We start from the raw sequence: 13569 nt of genomic DNA, 5'->3' as shown, positions 1-13569 counted from the left end.
TATGTGAATGCCTATGTTTATTTATATATATATATATATATATATATATATATATATATATATATATATATATATATATATATATGTACATATGCATATATATATATATATATATATATATATATATATATATATATATATATACATATATATATATATTTATATATAGCCGTGCACAGTTTTCTCATCTATATTTTCAGTAGAAATATTGCAGTGATATTACCAGCGGTGTCATAGAAGATGTCATGAGTGATATAATATGTGGGTTAATTGGTAGTGCCTGGAAAGGGCATGAGGTATAGTCACCTTAAAGTAGGAGTTATAGTTTTTTGAGATAAGTATAACAATAACCGGTGAACCTGTGTGTTTTTTTAATTTAAAACATTACAGTGTTACTGAACATTTCACCTAACTATAACATTACTTTAACCTTTGTTTTTTTCTGTGAATTTCTATTTTTTTTAACATAAACTAACTATGTTACTATACTTCAAGCCAGCCCCCTGCCATGCATGTCCTTTGGCCCTGCTTCCAACCCCTGCAAGCAGCCATCCCCACCCTGCAAGATTGGCTGCAGGACCATATATATTAAATGTGGATGTATATGTATATGTGTGTGTGTGTGCATATATATATATATATATATATATATATATATATATATATAATATCTACTGGCAGTTGCTGGAAGGTAGTTATTGTTAGAAATGGCGGGTCTTGGCAGTTGGTCACCCTCTGTCCAAGCAAGGACCCTCACTGTAGTCAGGGGAAGTCACACAAATTCTGGCACACAGGGTTGAATCCTCTTTGCGATGCAGGGTCTTTTGATGCCCAGGGACGATGTGGAGAAATCCTGGGCATGCAGGACAAAGTCACAGGGGCTGCGTCGATCCGATGGATGATGCGTCGGAGTTTCTGTCGCACATCAGGTGCTGCATCGATTCCCCACGCAGGAAATCAGGCTGTGTCATTCCGGTTCATCGATGCGTTGATCCAGTGGGCTGTACGTCAAAGATCTGGTCGCAATGCTGGCACTGCGTCGATCTCCACTCAGGGAGTCGGGCTGCATCGTTCCGGGTCGGCGATGTGGTGATTCTTTCACCACGAGGCAGGCTATGCATCGATTCCAGCAAGAGAAAAGGAGTTTCTTTGCAGAGATGAAGTCTTTTTGGCCCTGAGACTTTGGAGAGCACTTCTCAGCAGAGCCAGAGGGCAGCAAGGCAGCAGGGCAACAGCAAGGCAGCAGTCCTTTACAGAAAAGGAATAAGGTGAGTCCTTTAGGCAGCCAGGCATCTTCTCTTAGCAGGTTGCAGGTTCTGGGTCAGAATTTCTTTCCCAGGAGGTAACTTGTGAAGAAGTGTCTGAGTTGGTAGGGTCAGGGGCATAGTTTATATATCCAAATGTGCCTTTGAAGTGGGAGAGACTTCAAAGAGTGGCTTAGAAGTGCACAATGCCCCCTTTCGGTTCCATCCTGTCTTCCAGGGTCCCAGTAGGCGGTTTGGCAGTCTATTGTGTGAGGGCAGGCCACTGTCTTCAAATTTCAGGCCCTGCACCCTTCCAGCCCAGGAAGACCTATTCAGTATGCAGATGTGTGCAGGTATGACTGAGCATCCTGTGTTTTGGTTGTCTGGGTGAAATGCACAGGGGAGCTGTCAACCAGCCCAGCCAGATGTGGATTGGAGACAGGCTGTAAGTCACAGAAGGATTTGAGTACAGAGAAATGCTCACTTTCTAAAAGTGGCACTTCTAAAATAGCAATATTAAATCCAACTTCACCAATAGGCAGAATTTTCTATTACCATTCTGGCCATACTAAATATGACTTGGTTACCCCTTTCAGATCATAATCTACCACTCAAACAGTGTAGGAGGGTAGCACTAACGCTATCCTCTGAAAGGAGCAGGCCTCACAGTAGTGGAAAACGAATTTAAGAGTTTTACACTACCAGGACATATAAACTACACAGGTACATGTCCTGCATTTTACCTACACAGCACCCTGCCCTCTGGGTTACCTAGGGCCTACCTTAGGGGTGACTTATATGTAGAAAAAAGGGAAGGTTAAGGCTTGGCAAGCACTTTTAAATGCCAAGTCGAAGTGGCAGTGAAACCGCACACACAGGCCTTGCAATGGCAAGCCTGAGGTATGGTTAAGGGGCTACAATCAGTGCTGCAGGCCCCATTCGTAGCATTTAATCTACAGGCCCTGGGCACATGTAGTGCACTTTACTGGGGATTTACAAGTAAATTAAATAAGCCAATTGGGTATGAGCCAATGTCACCATGGGAGTTATTACAACTTTGGAGGAGGTGTTAATCCGTCCCAAATGGGACGGATATACCACCAGCCATATTACGAGTTCCATAGGATATAATGGACTCGTAATACGGCTGGTGGTATATCCGTCACTTTACCGTCACTTTTGGGACAGATTAACACCTCCTCCAAAGTTGTAATAACCCCCCATGTTTTAAGGGAGAGAGCATATGCACTTTAGCACTGGTTAGCAGTCGTAAAGTGTGCAGAGTCCTAAAACCAGCAAAAACAGTGTAAAAAAGTGGAGGGAGGCAGGCAAAAAGTTGAGGGTGACCACCCTAAGGCTGTAAGATCTAACAGTTATAGTTAGGACTTAGGTGGTCATTACAAGTCTGGAGGTCTGTGGACCGCCACGCTGGAAGCTGTTTCCCATGCCCCCATTTTGAAGCTGCACACCGCCAGGATTTCTGGGGCAGTCGCACCACGATGAAAAGCCTGGCGGAAACAAATCATTCAAAGGGAACACTCACCTTCAGGAACACAGGCACGTCTGCAGGTGCCATGGCACGCGTATTGCAAGTCCCACCAATGCTCCTGCTGGCCATTGAACTCCAGGACCAGCGACCGTAAGTACACCCACCTAGCACACACTGGAGGGAAGAACATTAGTACACACACATAACACACACACAGCACAGCAAGCCACACCCACACACATATGCAAACACCCGTACCAACACACACATACACACACTCACACACTCCAAGTTGCATATTTACAACACATACATGTTAAAGGAAAGCCAGGACAAGGTTGTTACCATCAACACTAACGGTGCAGTGGTGCAGATATATTAAAAAGAGTAATAACTGAAATAAATAACTATGTACAAAGGGGCCCAAGATTTGGGGGAGTGGGCTTGGGTTTGGGTTTGGGAGGGATGACTGTGGACTTGGTGGGGGTGAAAGTCTTAGGTGGGGGAGCGGCATGGCGGCAGCCAGGGGAGGACTGGGAGGTGGAAGACAGGGGTGTGGAGAGAGTGACAGGGTGCTTGAGGGGGCAGGGACGCGTTCACAGGTGGGGAACAGGGAAATTCACAAAGGAAACAATTCCTGGGGGCACGGGGATGGTCATGGCAGAAAGGTTTGGGAGTGGAGGGAGAGGGGGTGGTTGAGAGATGTGTACAAGGAGGTGATTTGGGTGCAGGTGCATGCTTGGATGCCATGTGTGTGCTGAGTGACTGTTGGGTAGGTGACTGTGGGCATTATGATGTAGTGTGAGGAGGGGGGAAGAGAAGCAGGGAAATGACAGATGGTATGGGTGAGTGAATGTTGTGGTGGTGTTTGCAGGTTGGGTAGGTGTGCCGCATGTGGGGGTGTTGACAGTCATGCTGAGTGCGCATGTGGTGTATGGGGTGCATGAATGCGGGTCTGATGTTGTGGTGATTGTGGCAGTGAGAGCACTTGTGGCAGGATCTGGGACTGATTAGGTGGTGACTGCAGGTCTGAGTGGTGTAGTGTATGTGAGGGGGTGGTGGTGGGGGAGTCGGTGTAGGGAGTGGATGTAGTCATGTCTGCATCTAAGTGTTGTGTGTGTGCACGGCGGTGGTGGTGTTTGAGGTATTTATGTTTGTCCTTGCATACAGTGTCTGTTGATGGGGATGCATGTGGGTCAGAAGGTGTGCCTTGGATGGGTGAGGGGAGCGGGATGTGGAATTGGGAACAGGTAGCTGGAGGGGGGACAGAAGTAGAAAGGACACTGGTTGCCATCAGTGAGGAGGCCATAGGCTGAAATGATCTCTGCAGGCCAGCCAGGGCAATGTGAATGCCTTCCAGGAATACATTGGTCTGCTGCATTTGAGATGCCAGTCCCTGGATGGCATTGACGATGGTTGACTGTCCCACAGAGATGGACCTCAGGAGGTTAATAGCCTCCTCATTGAGGGCAGCAGGGCTGACTGGGGTGGGGGCAGAGGTGGCTGCGGCGAAGGAGAGGCCCAATCTCCTGGGCGAGCAGGCACGGGCAACTGGGTGGGGAGCTGCAGGGAGGGCGGTACCAGAAAGGGGGGTGGCAGACAAAGATGTAACTGGAGTGGTCCCAGATGGGTCCACCACCACCAGGGAGCCGCCATCGGAGGAGGAATCAGATGATGGTGTGGTCGATCCTGTCTCCCCTGTGGCAAACCCCTCGCCCTCTGTCCCACTGGTCCCCTCAGCTCCACTGTATTCAGCCTCCTAGGTGCGGTGGGCTGCATCTTCCCCACTCGCCAGTGCCCCTTCTCCTTCACCAGATGATGCTGATGCACAGAAAGACAGAGGAGGAGAGGGAGGGAGGGAGAGAGAGACAGGGTGCAATGGATCAATGCCAGCACAACAGTCACACAGAGTAACAACATAATTATCTGTTGCCATGCCATGCCCTGACCTATACATGCTACAACAGTGAGGCACCATGGGCGAAACTACAGCTATGCTGATGTGTACTGCTTATGGTGGTTCAATGGTACCCATGTACCTGATGTGAGACACACTAGTCACACTTGCCCAGTTCTTGGTAACTCCACATGGCCGTTTAGGGAATTAATTCCTGTACTCCTGTAACAACTGAATCCTGCATGGAAAGTGGCATGCCTACTTAGCCATTGACAGTGACATCTTGCCCCACTCTGCCTCACTCCACATATAATACAGGGCTGCAGAATTTAGACTCACTAATCTCCCCTCGCACTGTGGTAGGCAAATACAGATGACAATGCCCTGACACCGCAGGTGTACTGATGACGTTGGTAGGAGCTGGGTTCCAAAACCTGGTTGAGGGTGACCACACAAATTACACATTGGAAGTACTTTCCCTCATAAGTCACTGTCTGCTTGGTCTGGGCACACATCTGTGATATCAGTCCTGCCAGGGTGGCTGATACCCATAGTGGACAGGCATCTACTAGTACCCATGCTACAGCTGCCTACTAGTCCTCAACCCAAACCCATCTAAACAATACATTAACGAGGTGCAACTATGTACTTACCTCCTTGTGGCTGCTGGGCTGCCCTCAAGTGCCCATCCACCTTAGGGTAGGCCACCGCCAAAATGTGGGCCATTAGAGGGGTCAGGGTCCAATTGGCACCCCTCCCTCATTGGGAGGATGTCCCCTGCTGGGTCTCTGCAGTCTTCCAGGCCCAGCGTCTCAGGTCCTTCCATCTCGTTCTGCAGTGGGTGCTCTGCCGCACATGGACACACAGGGTCCGCACTTCCTTGGCTATGGCCCGCCAAATCCTCTTCTTCTGATGGATACTGACCTTCATGAGTGACACAGAAAGAAGGACAAAGTCATGTAGAGTGGCATCACAGGGACAGCAGTGGACAGCATTCATCTCACACATCTCATGCCAACACTCACATGTCTTCATGCCACTAACAATCTGACTCCTTACCCATCTCCATACATCCACTCTACTACCTTGTCCCAAAGCCTTACATCCACCTACACATCACTATTAGACAGAACGACATCAGACACACCTGCTGCTCTGGTGCCCCATACAACTCTCTATACAGGAGGAGGACCCCGTCCACAAGCTTCTCAAGTTCTTCCACCCTTTCACCTACAAGACGTGGCATCTTGGCTACCAGAGCCAGAATACAGCAACACACGCAGTGGAGGTCTTGTGTGCAGGAGTGTCAGGAGTCAAGTGAGCATTGCCACATGAAATGGCGGTCACGTCTGCTGCAGACATGACCATCATCGCCGGCAGTGATCACCATTGGCTCCAGTCTCCCACAGACAACCATTTTATCCAATGAGGAGTTGCACAGTGGTTGCAACTGCCTATCGCCATGACGTCTAACTCTGGCAGTATTAGTTCCCTTCCATCTGTCCTGTGCATTCAGGACAGTCGGATGCCATTTTGTGTATTTAGTGAATAGTGGCTGAATGTTAGGTGCGTCATGGGTAACATTTTGTGACTATTTCACAGCTTTACTGTGTCCACAGAGTCAATGTAGCTTATTCTGACTTTTCCCTCTCCTATTCCCAGATACGCTGCAATGTTGAGGATGAAAAATGCTCCTATGTACCGCCTCATAGTCGACCTTGCCACCCTGGAAGAGCGACAAGTCATTCAGGCATATTGCCTGAACCTTCAGAATATCAATCGAGCTGGTGACCCAGTTGGAGCCTTATCTAATGCCTGCCATCCATCATCCCAATGCCATCCTTCCCACAGTACAGGTGTTGTCAGTCCTCCACTTTCTTGCCACAGGGTAATTCCAGATGACAGTGGGCTTGGCAGCAGGGATGTCACAGCTGATGTTTAGGAATGTTTTGACGGATGTACTGTGTGCCCTGCTAAGACATCTGCAGCAGCTACATCAGCTTCCCCCAACGTGATGATTTAGCCAGTGTCATAGCTACCTTCTACGATTTGCTACATATCCCTCTTGTGATAGGGGCCATATATGGTACATACATTGCATTGGTACCACCCAGGAGAAATTAACAAGTGTTCAGGAACCATAAAAACATTTATTCTGTCAATGTGCAGGTGGTGTGTCTCGCTGACCAAAGCATTTTCCTAGTTACAGCTAAGTTCCCTGGTTCTGCGCTTGACTCCATCATTCTGCAGAATAGGAATGTACCACACATGATGCACCACTACAGAGGGACCGGGCGTGGCTCATCGGTATGTATACATTCGTCTATGTGCCCTGTACAATCAGCTCTCTTTACACCCTACCCTATGGCCCTCATTACAACCCTGGCGGTAAATCCCGCTTTCCGCCGTGCTGAAGACCACCACCATAGAGTTGCGGCGGCGGAATTCCGCTACAGGTATTACGACCCACATCTCGGAAGCCGCCACAATACAGACACCCACCCACACAAGTCCGCCACACCAAAGGTCAGTGATAAACTGGCGATACCAAAACCGACACTATCACACCAATAAGAATACGCCCACGCTATCACGACCCACAAATCAACGCAGCGGTCATTCAATCGCGGTAATCCATTGGCGGTACACACCGCTGCGCTCAGAATACACACACACTTACAAAACACAACCACATTGGACAGTTCGAAATACACACACCTGATACACATACACACACCACACCCACACACCCACAACACTATAAAACACACACCCACATTACCCACAAACCCTTACAATGTAAAATTTGGAAGAAGGCCAGAGAAAGAGATTAGCAAACACAACACCAGCATCCACAGACACACAACACCATCACTTATACAACATCCACGCACCTCAAACAACACACACCAACACATCCCCACACACATCACAACAGACAGCACGTCACACATCACCCACACCACATCATGGCACCTCAAAGACACCCCAGGTTTTCTGAGGAGGAGCTCAGGGTCAAGGTGGAGGAAATCATCCGGGTAGAGCCACAGCTTTTCGGATCACAGGTGCAGTACACCTCCATTGCGAGGAAGATGGAGCTATGGCGGAGAATCGTTGACAGGGTCAACACAGTGGGACAGCACCCAAGAACATGGGATGACATCAGGAAGAGGTGGGACAACCTACGGGGAAAGGTACGTTCAGTGGTATCAAGACACCAGATTGCTGTACAGAGGACTGGCGGTGGACCCCTACCTCCTCCCCCACAACTAACAACATGGGAGGAGCAAGTCTTGGCAATACAGCATCCTGAGGGCCTCGCAGGAATAGCAGGAGGACTGGACTCTGGTAAGTCATATCTTTATTACCATATACCCCACCTGCATGCCATCACATACCCCCACCCTTACCCTCACTCCCATCACTCCATCATCTTACATATGTCCCACTATCACAACCCACACATCTCAATACCAAGGCCCTGCATGCAACACCAATGCATGGACCACCGTCACCAAAGCATGTCCAGTACAGACACCCACACAGACCCCAAACCAACTATCACAAAAGGGCAAAAACAACGATGCAAACACAGTAATAGAGGGTACCTCACCCAGTGCACAAGATGGCACACACAAATACTAAAACTATGTATTTACACCCCAACAGGACCCATACCCAACGTCACCGGACAGGAGGTGCCAGACATATCCAGTCCCCCCACAGAAGAGGCCCACAGTGATGACAGCAGCTCTGCACGCCTGGATCAGGATGACCAGCCCGGCCCATCAGGGACCTCGGGACAGTCGGTTCCCCTGACACAGTCCCAAACCACCACTGAACCTCCCCCCTCAGGAAACACCGCCACAGCACCCACCCAGCAGGCCCATCCCTCTGTCCCCAGGACACGTCAATCAGCAGTGTGTCCACCTCTACAGGGAACCCAGGCAAACCCACCAACCCAAGACAATCAGGGACCTGGGGTCAGCGGCAGTGGGCACACGGTTGAGGGGACAGAGGCACAGGACAACAGGGAAGCTGGGAGGACTGCTGTGCGACAGGGGAAGGACAGTCCCAGGGATCCGACACTCCATGAGGCACTCTCCAACATCATGGGAGCTTACCACCATTCCAGGGAGACCATGGGCACAGTACTGGCCAAGTTTCAGGAGACCTAGCGGCTGCAGGAGTTACACTACCTGGGGATCAGGGAGGACTTGAAGTTCATTAACACCACCCTGGTCACCATTGCAGGGGTGCTAGCAGACCTTGTCAACACCATGAGGGACACAGTGGCACACCAAAGGGCCCCTGACACTAGCCTGGAAGATGAACAGCCCTCCACCTCCGCCGGTGGTAGTGGACAGGAGGCTCCGCCCCAGGACCAACAGGCCACCAGCAGCCCACCCCGTGCAGAAGGAGAACCACCCCACAAACGGTCCCTGAGATCCAGGAACAAGACAGAGAACATTGCCAAGATCCCGCCAGGAAATAAGACCCTCCTGAATGTCACCCTTCTGTACCACTCTGTCACCCTGTCCACCTTTAACTGCCAAAGCTCCACTTATGATGACCCATTGGACTATGCACCTGTGAGACCAAGAGATTGGACTCTGCCATGGACATTCCTCCACCATCACCCCAGCCCATTTCACACTCCCCTCCACTTATTTGCACAAAAATAAACATCCTTGAACCACCAAAAATTCTGGAGTCAGTCTGTGCTTTCACAAATGTGTAATTGAAAAATCTCTGGAATATAGCAATGTCAATGTACTTGTTCACATACCAATGTTACACAGCTATAGGCCAGGTGTAAACATAGCAGAAGGCACAAATTGGGACCCAGATTTGTGAAATGGAAAGCCAAAGTGACAAGTCAGGGTCCATACATAGAGGTAAAAAGGTAGACTTATGCTAGGTCCTACAATAGTATGAGATGTGGGAAACTGTTCCATCTTCTTACCTGTGTCTCACTGGAAGTATTGCATGATGATGTTGTTTCGGTTGTCTACATCTTCTTCTTCGCCTCCTCTTCTTCACTGTCCACAGGCTCCACAGCTGCCACAAGACCACCATCAGGCCCATCCTCCTGCAGAAAAGGTACCTGCCGTCGTAAAGCCAGGTTGTGCAACATACAGCAGGCCACGATTATCTGGCACACCTACTTCGGTGAGTAGTATAGGGGGCCACCTGTCAGATGGAGGCACCAGAATCTGGCCTTCAGGAGGCTGAAGGTGCGCTCGATTATCCTCCTAGTTCGCCCATGTGCCTCATTGTAGCATTCCTCTGCCCTTGTCCTGGGATTCCTCACTGGGGTCAGTAGCCACGAGAGGTTGGGGTAACAAGAGTCACCTGCAAATATCGAGGGACAACTGTTAGACATACTCCAAACATTAGGGAATCTCCCATACCCAGACAGCAAATGAAACTGTGTGGGGACTTTAGGCTCACCTATTAGCCACACGCTGTGCCTCTGGAGTTGCCCCATCACACAAGGGATGCTGCTATTCCTCAAAATGTAGGCGTCATGCTCTGAGCCAGGATACTTGGCAGTCACATGGGAGATGTACTGGTCTGCCAAACACACCATTTGCACATTCATAGAATGGTAGCTCTTCCGGTTTCTGTACACCTGTTCATTCCTGTGGGGGCGGGGACAAATGCCACATGTGTCCCATCAATGGCACAATGATGTTGGGGATACATCCCAGGGCATAAAAGTCACCTTTCACTGGGGGCAAATCCTCCACTTTAGGGAAAACGATGTAGCTGCGCATGTGTTTCAGCAGGGCAGACAACACTCTGGACAACACGTTAGAGAACATTGGCTGGGACATCCCTGATGCCATGGCTACTGTTGTTTGAAAATACCCACTGGCCAGGAAATGGAGTACAGACAGGACCTGCACTAGAGGGGATATTCCTGTGGGATGGCGGATAACTGACATCAGGTCAGGCTCCAACTCGGCACACAGTTCCTGGATTGTTGCACGATCAAGTCTGTAAGTGATAATGATGTGTCTGTCTTCAATTGTCGACAGGTCCACCAGGGGTCTGTACACCGGAGGACCCCGCCATCTCATCACCTGCCCCAGTGGACGTGCCCTATGGAGGAGAACAGTGAGAAGATGGTCATACAACACTTAGGTATCACAAGGCTGTTTAGCAAAAACGTTAAATATTCTCTATGTGCCTTTGTCTGTCCGTATTCCTGGCCTAAATAGGTGTGACGCAGTTATTTGGCCTGCCATGTGGCCCCCTGAAATGGCGGCTGCCTGACCTGTAAGGTGGTACAAAGGGAAATGAGGTAACTGCGCTGGCGTTGTACACCGTTGCGGTAGGTGCTCGAAGACCGCGGCGCAATTCAGCATTGGTTATCATTGGGCCCTATGGGTTCCAGGAGCCAATGACAATGTACGCCGGCGGTGACGGTACGCACCGCCGCGGACATGACTGTCATTTTCTATCAGTTCCCTCACTTGGTACCTGACCTTCAAAAGGAGAGGACCTACACTGCAAGTGCTGCTGTGAGCTGTGTCTGGAAGCGACAATGGCTACAGTGTCTGGGGAAAGGGCCCCTGCCTTCACTTCGGAGGAGTTGGAGAAACTAGTGGATGGGGTCCTCCCCCAGTACTCGCAACTGTACGGTCCTCCAGACAAACAGTTGAGTAAACTGTGAGCATGGTGGATGGCACATGATTGTATGGAGTGTTGTGGTTGGAAGAGGGGGGGAAACAGTCCAGCATGTGAGGATAGTGTGTGTGTATGTTTTTCTGGGCCAGGGTGGGAGGTTTGTGGGCAATGTGTGAGAAGAACTGTACGGGAGAGTAATATCCATTCTAACTTCACTTTTCCTCTAGGTCAGCGCCCACCAGAAGAAGGGTATTTGGGCGGTCATTCTGACTGCGGCGGTCTGCGGTCGCCGCCCGCCAAGCGGTTCCCGCCGAAAGACCGCACCGCGGTCAAAAGACCGCGGCGGTCATTCCGGCTTTCACGCTGGGCCGGCGGGCGACCACCAGAAGACCGCCGGCCGGCACAGCGGGACAGCCACTTCAACAATGAAGCCGGCTCGGAATGGAGCCGGCAGAGTTGAAGGGGTGCGACGGGTGCAGTGGCACCCGTCGCGATTTTCACTGTCTGCTAAGCAGACAGTGAAAATCTTTGTGGGGGCCCTGTTAGGGGGCCCCTGCACTGCCCATGCCAGTGGCATGGGCAGTGCAGGGGCCCCCAGGGGCCCCACGGCACCCGTTCCCGCCATCCTGGTTCCGGCGGTGGACACCGCCAGAAACAGGCTGGCGGTAAGGGGGTCGGAATCCCCATGGCGGTGCTGCAAGCAGCGCCGGCATGGCGGGTTCCCTGGGCCAGCGGGAAACCGGCGGGAAACCGCCGGCTCCCCTTTTCCGACCGCAGCTTTACCGCCGCGGTCAGAATCGCCTAGGAAGCACCGCCAGCCTGTTGGCGGTGCTTCCGCCGCACTCCGCCATGGCGGTCATGGACCGCCAAGGTCAGAATGACCCCCTTGGTGTGCCATTGCCAAGGAAGTGCGGACCCTGGTGGTCTACCATAGACGGAGCACCCACTGCCGGAAAAGATTGGAGGACCTGCGCCGCTGGAGCAAGAAGACGGCGGAGGCCCAGCTGGGGATGGCCTCCCAACGTGGAAGGGTTGCCCGTCGCACCATGACCCCCCTGATGTACCAGATCCTGGCGGTGGCTTACCCGGAGTTGGATGGGCTTTTGAGGGCATCACAGCAGCCACAAGGGGGTGAGTACACTCTCATTCAGCTGACTCTGTGTGCTTGACAAGGTGTCTGGGTGGGGGTGGTGGGCTGTGGGTTCCCCTAGGCCTGGGCAGACGCGCATAGGGAGAGCCATTGTTTTGTAGCCTCATTCCCACTCCAACCCCAAAGGTGGTATTTGCCCTCTACACCTAGTCAGGCTCCCATGGGTTCAAGCAGAGCATGAAATGGGTCTAGACAGAGTCCCCCTTGGGCATGTGCTTTTCCCCTGCACTGTTAGTGCATGGCTTAGTGCATAGGGCTGCTCCCTGTGTGTTGTGTCCGCCAATGGTAGTGGTGTTGCATGCATTGACCATGTGTCTCTTCTGTCTTCCCCCCCGTTTTGGTTTTGTTACCCTGTTCTTGTGTGCATTAGCGTCATCTGGTGGAGGAGCAGTGGCACCGGAGCAGGAGGGAGCTGCATCCTACAAGGCCCTAGAGGGTGAAGTAACGGAGCCTGAAGGCACCAGTGGGACAGAGGGGGAGGGGAGCTCCACGACAGGGACAGGAGCATACACCAGCGACAGCGACTCCTCCTCTGATGGGAGCTCCCTTGCAGCGGGGGGCACCTCTGTGCCCACCGCATCAACAGGTACAGCCGCCACCCCTCTACCAGCACCGCCCTCCCAGCAGCCCCTCAGCATGTTTCCAAAGGCCCGCTCACCCAGGAGGGTGGGCATCTCCTTCGCCCCAGGCACCTCAGGCCCTGCCCCATTCAGCCCTGCTGTCCTCATTGAGGAGGCTATTGACCTCCTGAGATCCCTCACTGTTGGGCAATCTACCATTTTGAATGCAATCCTGGGTGTAGAGAGGCATTTGCAACACACAAATGCATACCTGGAGGGCATTCATTCTGGCCAGGCGGCCCAACAGAGAGCATTTCAGGCTCTGGCCTCAGCACTGATGGCAGCCATTGTCCCTGTGTCCAGCCTCCCCCCTCCAACCTCCACTACCCAGACCCAATCTCCTGTACCTCATCCTATCCCAAGCACACCATCAGACCAGCATGCACACTCATCAACACACAAGAGTGGACATGGCAAATATAAGCACCGCACATCCCACCGGCACTCACACAAGCACCATCCCCATGCAGACACACCAACATCCACTGCCTCCACTGTGTCCCCCTCCTCCACATCCTCCTCCTCCCTCCCTG

The sequence above is a fragment of the Pleurodeles waltl genome, chromosome 8, assembly GCF_031143425.1.
Source record: "Pleurodeles waltl isolate 20211129_DDA chromosome 8, aPleWal1.hap1.20221129, whole genome shotgun sequence".
In the NCBI taxonomy this organism is placed as follows: Eukaryota; Metazoa; Chordata; class Amphibia; order Caudata; family Salamandridae; genus Pleurodeles; species Pleurodeles waltl.
The sequence above is the reverse complement of the archived record's forward strand: the minus strand, read 5'-3'. Positions refer to the sequence as shown.